This window comes from Helianthus annuus, chromosome 11 (assembly GCF_002127325.2).
Source record: "Helianthus annuus cultivar XRQ/B chromosome 11, HanXRQr2.0-SUNRISE, whole genome shotgun sequence".
NCBI classification, from domain to species: Eukaryota; Viridiplantae; Streptophyta; class Magnoliopsida; order Asterales; family Asteraceae; genus Helianthus; species Helianthus annuus.
In genome coordinates this window covers 114,080,384-114,086,983 of record NC_035443.2, presented here as the reverse complement: position 1 = coordinate 114,086,983, position 6,600 = coordinate 114,080,384, and the positions used below count along the sequence as shown (strand labels likewise).

The 6,600-nt window shown below is 35.2% G+C and overlaps 1 long non-coding RNA gene across 16 annotated transcripts; it reads right to left on the bottom strand.

Annotated features, from left to right (window-relative positions):
* Positions 1-1,018: 1,018 nt before the first annotated feature.
* On the bottom strand, positions 1,019-5,765 carry LOC110890898. Of its 16 annotated transcripts, XR_004873052.1 has the most exons (7): positions 5,363-5,760; positions 4,317-4,714; positions 3,946-4,221; positions 3,791-3,823; positions 3,289-3,355; positions 2,789-2,889; positions 1,019-2,680 (listed from the first exon to the last, which is right to left on the bottom strand). It is a non-coding gene; the product is annotated as an uncharacterized LOC110890898 (long non-coding RNA). The 16 variants fall into 16 exon arrangements; XR_004873049.1 differs by having other exon boundaries at positions 2,789-3,355; positions 5,363-5,763; XR_004873044.1 differs by having other exon boundaries at positions 3,791-4,221; positions 5,363-5,761.
* Positions 5,766-6,600: the final 835 nt, after the last annotated feature.

The window sequence follows — 6,600 nt, the reverse complement described above, 5'->3', positions numbered from 1 at the left end:
GAAATATTCATGAAGGATTACAAAACAAATAAGTTAAAATATATTATTTTAACAAATATTCCAACAATTAATAAATATAATTTAAGTTAAAATATTATTATTTTAACAAATAATTATATACTTTGGAATAATATTTATTACATCAAAAACGTAACTCAAAGATACTAAGTCATAACAATTAAGACTAAAAGCCGTCGCACGACCTAGCCGTCTAATAAGACGTAGCACGTGTGTAGGTAGTTGCACGACTTCAGGATAGGAACTTTGAGTTACATCGGATAGCAGGACGCAATATTGTGAGTTCATGTGCCCATTTTCTTTTAATTGTTTTCAGTTTTATAACTTCGGGGGTGAAATACATGTTACAATTGTTTACAAACGTTTACAAATGGTATGGTTAGCTAAGGAATGAACTGTTAGATCATGTGAGTGGTGGGTACAACGCTTAAGACCATTAATCCTTGTATAAGGACCGAGGGACATGAGTGATAGATCTATTTGGGTGTTGCGAGCCCCACCCCTGGGCCGGAAGTGGCTGAAGGTGGTGATTATGTCTTACAGCCGTAAGCCCGGTACAAAATCCGCTAGGTTTGAGCCTTCCTGCACCATTGCACACATATTAATGACCTTGCAAATCATTAATTGATCTATTCATAGATGCTTTCATACCAGTTTACGAATACATACTTCAGTGATTACAAGTTTATTATGAGCTCACATACAAAACACATGAACTCGCTCAACTTTTGTTGATGTTTTTCAAACTACATGTATTTCAGGAAATTGATATGGATCAGGCGGGCGTTTAAAGTTTTCAAGAAGTTTTCCCAAGAAATGATGTCATCCTATTTTGAAGGTTTGAATGGTGTATTTTATCTTTGATAAGATACATGGTTCAAAGCCTTGTTTTATCTATGTACTAGTCTAAGATCCCGCGAGTTTCGCGGGTGGCTTAACACAAACATATAATATCTAAATGACATTTAGATTAACTTTGTAATGAAAAAACTTTTCAATATAAACGTATAAACATTATACTTATACTGAACTAAAAAAATTAAAATATTACGGTACATGAACATCACATATCAGTAAAAACTTCTTTGTAAACTACATTTGTCCTCTTTATCTTCATCGTTAGCGCCTTTACACAAACCACAAAAAACATGCCTAGCGAGACATTTTTAAGTTGGGCCGATATGTGCTTGATTTCCATCAGTGGCCCAACCCTTGTTTGAGCCTTCTCCATTAAATAGAGCCTGACCGAAGCTTTTAGACATTTTATCATTTCCCACCCACTACAAAGCCAATAAGTAGTTATATAAGTGGGCACCCACCGCTGATAAAAACCACTCGTAAACCAAGCCCAGCATCACCAGGCCCAAACGACGAAGGTGGGCCCTGGTCTTCACAATAAGAACCCTGTATTGGGCCTTCGCTTGAAAATTAAACCACTTTCTGAAATCCCAAACCCGGGTTCTTTTTGTAGGACAATCAGGCCAGGTTTGGGCCTTCAATACGCAAGAAACCGTGCCCCCAGCTGATTTTGTGGGCTCTAGTCATCATCAGCAACTGTTTCTTAAAACCCATCCCATAGTGGGCCTTCCACAGCGTAGAACCCGCCACACCAGAACCGAAGTAATTGAGCCCAGACTGATAGCCATTCTAGAATAAGAGCACAACCCAAGCCAAGACATAATGCAGACCATATAAAATAAAATGAAAAGTTACAAAAGATGTACATGAAATGAATTTACTATATGTGTTTTAATCCCTATCCATAATATATGTTAAATCCACATAAACATTACAAAAAAATGGCCATCATGTCAATTTCTAAGTTTAAAAAATAACCTAAACCCACATAAACATTACAAAAAAATGGCCATCATGTCAGTTTTTAAGTTTAAAAAACAACCTAAACCGATCACCATCCGTATTGTAACTTCTAAAGTCTTGTTGAACTATAATCATAGTTTTATACCTATGGGAATTCATTTCTTTCTTTGCTCACAAGTAGCTTAAACTTTCAAAAAAAATTTACAAAAAAGGCTCAAAGTTAAAACAAAAATATTGACTTAAGGCACCACATCAGTAGGGATCGCTAATTTTGTAACCCGAGCCCGGTGGGTATACCTGAATCATTTAGGACAGGTATACTCGATACCCGACGGGTAAGAGGTTGAGTAAAGGATTGAAAAAAAAATCACGGGTATGGGATTGCAGTGTTTATGCATATGGTCCTAATAAATAAGAACCCTTAACACACTCTCAAGCTACTATTGCACGTTCTTAATATGCATATTTTACTATGCCTAACAAAATGAAAATAATGATCACCTGCTAAAAAATGAAAGTTTAGAACAACAATCATAAGAGAACTGAAAGTTATTGAAATGCATAAAGATAATAATTACAAAAAAAAAAGTTATATTATAATTATAATATAATTAAAAACCAACTTAAGAACTATATGATTCATCTGTGTAACTAAGAAATAGAACCATAACAGTAAGAAAGAGCCATACTCATCTTATGCTGTTGTAAATCACATAACTTTAATAAATCATCTGAGATGAAATGAGAATTTTGTTTTGCCAAATTGAACTATTTTTTTACTCTAGTAGTCACTAAAAATAATCATTGATATTCTTGACCCGTTTTCATACAAGGGGAGAATCTACATATATGGAGAAAAAAGTTTAAAAGCAATCATTAACAAAAAAAAAAAAAAACAAAACAAAACAAAAAAAAAATAAAATTTGAAATATCCAAATACATCAAATACCTTGTAAATCTCTGGTGACAGGTTATTAATATGCGAGGGCCAAATCCCAGGCATAGGTGACATGACTGGTATTTTTAACTCTTCTATTGTGGATTCTTTAACTGAACCATAAAAGACAATTATAAGAAAATCATAGCTGAACTATTAAGACCTCATCTCAATTTGTTTATTTCAAATATTCAATATTTTGCTCACCGCCACTTGTTACGAACCTTATTTTGTAAAAAATGAAAAGGTTTAACGCCTCAAATGGTATATCGAATCTAAACCGCAAATACGTTTTGTTATTTACTAAAACCATGCCAAACACAGTCTAGTAAATTTAGACATGTCTCATTTTCCATTTGCAATTAAATGCTTTATTCAGCGTGTTTGAAATAAAACATAGCAATTTGGCCTATAAGCACATACCTACACCTAGTATGGAACAACAATTTACATATCTATTAAACTTCTTCCATTTATAAAAAAAATTAAAAGTATGCAAAAGAAAACTTTACCTAATATAGCCAAAAACACAAGCAACCTAACCGGCTAAGTCATCAGCAGATAATGTTGGATCATCACCTGACATTGCAGCCACTCCCCATTACAGCCAAAAAATCATAACTGAACTATTGAAACCTCATCTCGATTTGTTTATTTCAAATATTCAATATTTTGCTCACCGCCACTTGTTACGAACCTTACTTTTGTAAAAAAAAAAGGTTTAATGCCTCAAATGGTATATCGAATCTGACACGTAAATACGTTTTGTCATAACTAAAACCATGCCAAATACAGTTTAGTAAATTTAGACATGTCTCATTTTCCATTTGCAGTTAAGTGCTTTATTCAGCGTGTTTGAAATAGAACATAGCCAAACAGCCCATAAGCACATACCTACACCTGGTATGGAACAACAATTTACATATGTATTAAACTTCTTCCATTTATAAAAAGATTTTAAAAGTATGCAAAAGAAAACTTTACCCAATAGAGCCAAAAACACTAGCAACCTACCCGGCAAAGTCATCAGCAGATAATGCCGGATCACTATCCTCAACAGAGTAAACGTAAGCATGCAAAATCCATTCAATCACCATCCTCAACACTCAGATCATACACAAAAATCAACAACATATATACCATACTAATACACATATATTAGGGTTTACCTCAAAGAACTTTAGGAGGATCAATTTGGTCGAACAAAAACCTAAACAATCATGGTTGGCCTATCGTAGCAATACTCCTCCTTGTCTCCTCATTGTCATAAAGAAAGCATTAAAAACACGTATCCGCTATTTAGTTTGGATAAACCATCTTCTTGTCTAGAAATTCAGGTTTTACATACAAAAACCTAGTTGTGGCTGCTGTCTTTTGTCGCTTCAGCTGGCAGTTCATCCTACCGGCCACCATATTCGCCTAAAGCCGGACGGAGTTAATAATCTCTAGATAAATAAAAAACGGAGCAATTTAACTTCTAAATAATTAAAAAAAGGCCAGGAAGGAGTTAATAATCTCTAAATAATCAATGCACTTATACCTGCAGACCTGTGCTGTCATGCTGTTGTTTTTCGCCGAAACCAGACAAAAAAACTTGCAAATCGCTGAAAAAAACCTGCAGGCTGCATCGTCCGTCGAAAACGTTCATCGAACAAACCTGCAGCGACGCTGTTGCTGGTTGCGTTTTTCGCTGAAAAAACCTGCGTTTTTTTGTGGTTTTTCGTAGAAAAAATCAGCAGGCTGCGTATAGACACAAGAACGGAACTTACAATCCATAACTTGGGTATAACTTGTGAAGTATTAGTGCATCTCTAGTACTCAAGCTCCTTGAATCTTGTTGTTTGAAATAAAAGTTGTGATGGTTAAGTGACTTGTGGTAACTCATAGCATAAATTTTTGCCCAAACATTCACAGATTCTACCAACATATTGAATTAAGCTGTAATGATTGAAAAAACCATACATAAGATCAAGAGCCCCTAAAAATAGAAGTAAATTTCAATATAGTACACCTAAAAATACACAACCACATATACGGGTCAAGAAATTAGAATTCTGATAAAGAACTAATTTCAATTTTAAAACCTTGTAAATCAGAATTCTAAGATCAAGAAATCTGACTTCCAAGATCAAGAACCCTAAAAATCAGATTTCAAAGATCCAAAAATATAATTTAGAACGTGGTTAGGTAAAAAGAAGCCAACAATCAATCAAACCCAATTACCCACCAAACATTCTTCTGTGTTGTAGTAATAAGTAAATAACCATTATTCAAATCCTAATTTGTTTATAACCCATTGAATTCAGAGAAATGTAGGGATTTTAAGCAAGATTTTTTTACAATTCGTTGTTTAGGAGTATTGTAGAATGAGCAATTGCTCCAATTTCTTTTGAATCTTATTCTCCAGCCCTGATTCAAACACCCACAAACCCTATTGCAGCTCAATGGCGATTCAACAACAAAATAAAAAAAAAAATTCTTCCACAAATCCATACATATGTCAACGATTAACATATTAAACATTGATTAAAGTGGAAGATTCAAAGGATTATCAGAATATGTCATAATACAATGAAGAAAACATACCCGGTGAGAGTTCATATGTGCCAAAGAAGTAGTAAAGTAGTATATGTGTATTAGGGTTTGTAAATGTGAAGAGGGTGAAAGAAAAAAAGGGAAAGAACCTTAATCACCAGCGTCGCCTCCATCATCCACAACTAACCACAACCACCACGTTCTCTACAATAATCCGATCGTTAGGGTTTCAGACCTCATATCTCAGATGATAGTTTAGTGTAGGAATTGAGAGGATTGACTGAGAGGTTTATCAACAATCAAGAAATCAAGAAACTGAAATATAGAATTACATCTAGGGTTTTATTTGAAGCAGAGATAAAAAGGATAGTGTGCGGTGAGAGAGAGAGAGAGGAGATTTTAATTCAATACCGACAATGGAGGAAGAGCGGAGTATAGTTTTTCCGCTCAAACCAAATCAATAAGCAATATTACATTGCCACGTGGCAAGTAATGGTTTAAGCAAATGCCATGTGGCATAAGTTGGTTTTGCTTTATTAGAAGTAGTAGATTTTGTCAAGTCCTTTATGGAACTTTAAACATTTGGTTGGTTTGTATTTTTAAACTCGAAGTCTTTGTTTGGTATTAAACAATGTGGGTTGTAATGTTTTGAAACTTAGTAATGGATGAACATCATGGTTTCTAACATATAGTTGTTTGTTATAATTGAATGCAATGATATTAAGCAAGTCACACATAATACGCTTCCGCAAAAGTCAGGGTGTGACATGGTTACCACCCCCACACACATGTTACCCAATCGCTTATACCACGGTTGCCAACACCCTGCCCCAAATCCAGCCCCGAAGACAAACGGAATCGAAAGCGGCAACAGAGCTATTCCCTTCCTTCACTGAATCGCATCAGGTAACGACTTCGTCCCGCACATGCTTAACCACCATCCTCACTACAATCACCATCGCTCGCCACCTGAAAAACCCTAGCATTGCTCAACACCATCTATAGGCCCTAATCAAACCACTTTCTTATTGATATGTGTTGTCAGAGGCGTCCAATCAGCGCACCCGGGACAGGTGGACTAAGCATCACATTATCTGGGACCAGATCAGATGGGGGTCGGGTTTTTGGTGGTGATGTAGCTAGACTCTTAACTATTGCATCTCTTATTCAGGTGTTCCCTAATTTCTTAGTTGTTTGTTATCTTCCCTAATCTATTAACTATTGCATCTCCTGCCTTTGAATTGCTTAACATCATGAACTTTTGGGTTTTTGCGTCCAATTTCAGTTCA